This window comes from Meleagris gallopavo, chromosome 1 (genome assembly GCF_000146605.3).
Source record: "Meleagris gallopavo isolate NT-WF06-2002-E0010 breed Aviagen turkey brand Nicholas breeding stock chromosome 1, Turkey_5.1, whole genome shotgun sequence".
Taxonomy (NCBI): Eukaryota; Metazoa; Chordata; class Aves; order Galliformes; family Phasianidae; genus Meleagris; species Meleagris gallopavo.
Window position 1 is genome coordinate 9,769,920 of NC_015011.2, and position 1,981 is coordinate 9,771,900.

Sequence of the window (1,981 nt, forward strand, 5' to 3'; positions counted from 1 at the left end):
CAACAAAAAAAAAAAAAAGTAGAAGCAAAACAGTGGAAGTGCTATCATCACTATTAGCCTTGTACATTAAGCACTTTTAATGTTTATTTACTGACATGAATAGCTCAAAAGACACTAGAAGAAGTGACTGAGTAATGGACTGAAACAGACTGATCCCTTTTAACTGCACTTATATCACTGGGGATACATTGGACCCATTATCTCAGTTATTTTTTCCCCAAGATGTGAGAGCGACAACTGCAATATCCTGAAATCTGTTTCTTCAGCTTTACGTTTTTAATTGGGTTCTATGTTAAAACTGGTGGCCAACACCAAGGAAGTATTATCATCTTAGTATTTCCATATTTGTAACTGCACTTAAAATAACTCCTCCTTGCTAAATCTCGCATCGAAGAAGGTTATTTACCAGTTGGCTTAGGATCAGTTTTTTCTGCTTACAGATTTAAATTGTTTGTACAGTGCATTGGAGGAAAACGTTTCTAGCTATATCTTCCTTTCCTGATTAACCAAAGCAAGAGGAAGGAAGGCAGGCAGATACTTTTTATAAAAGAGGGCATCAAAACGTTGTTCCTAAAATGTTAGGCATCATATATTTGTATTTCTGTAGATAGTTGCCATAGAAGGGCTCAACTGTTGTACATGTTGTATGTACAAGGTGTTTGTATGTTATTGCATAAAAGACTTGTGGGCTTTTTGTGTTGGGGAGCTGCGAGTAGTTAAACTAATCTGCAAGATGGCTGGTTTTTAATTTGGCTTTTCTCTAGAGTTACCTTATAATAACACTATGAGACAGCAACTGAAAGCACTATTTCCTTCTCAAAACATCATTTGAGGGGCATTGCAATGTCACTGTGTTTCCACTTGTAAAATTAAACTTTAGTAACAGTTAAACCCAATTGCCAGGTAAAACAGGAAGGCTGTGCTCCTTCTCTAAACTCTCTCAGGCCTTTCTGGCAGCAAAGCACATATTGATCTTCAACTTTAATACAGAAAGCTTTTATATTCTATACAATAGCACCCATCTGAGAGGTTTAGAATTCTATTTGCATTTTTCTTGAAGCACAGTAGGAGTTACACTAAGCCTTCCAGTTTGTCTGTTCCTTCTCTGTGTCTTTTGAGTTGAGTAGTGTGATGTCTCCAGGTGTTATATGGAGGACCCCAGAAAAGTAATGGAAATACAAATTCTCATATGAAAAATAGGACTTAGTTTCACAGATTTTTTTTTTAACAGGAATTTTTCTTTCTTTATATGGGGAAAAAGAATGAAGGAGTGGCAGAGCCAAACACCAAAGGATCTTTAACACTTAGCACAGTTTTTACTTAAAGTAACTAAATGCAGCAGTACTGAAGGAGGCAGTTAAACTGTACAAAACTATTTCAGTCTGGCTGTGAAGAGGTATGATGCAAAGAACTTAAAGTGCACCTGATATGAAGAAATACTGTTGAATACTGTGATTTGGTTGGGTGTTGTGAAGTAAAACACTGACTGTGGTAAAGCACCATGCCCTGGATGGAACTGTGAACAAGAGCAGGAGAGAATCCATAAGGGCTGCGATGTCATTTTGGAGATCTCTTGAATTTTGCAACCAGGAAAAGGGGTGCATTTCTAATGCTGCCCATGTGTGTACATCAGGACCTGAAAACGTAACATGTAGGTGAGGCTGGGTGGGCGTTCCTTTTTGCCACCATCTAACATGGATGTAGCTTGGCAGTTCATGGTTTCTTCACTTGACATACTCAGGTTTTATGTTTAAATTCCTTGAACTTAATTTTTTTCTTCAACCTGCTTCAAAATCAATTAATCTTTTTGTAATTGTTTTTTATTCTCATCTGACTTTCCTTCCTAGAAGCTTCCCTGAATAGTGTGGCTAATAGGCATTAAAATGGCTTAATGTTATATAAATCTTAACCAGATTCATTCATTTTGTCTTAAGGAAGAAATCCCTTGGGTATGTTTAAAGCTATTGGGTTTGGTTTTTTT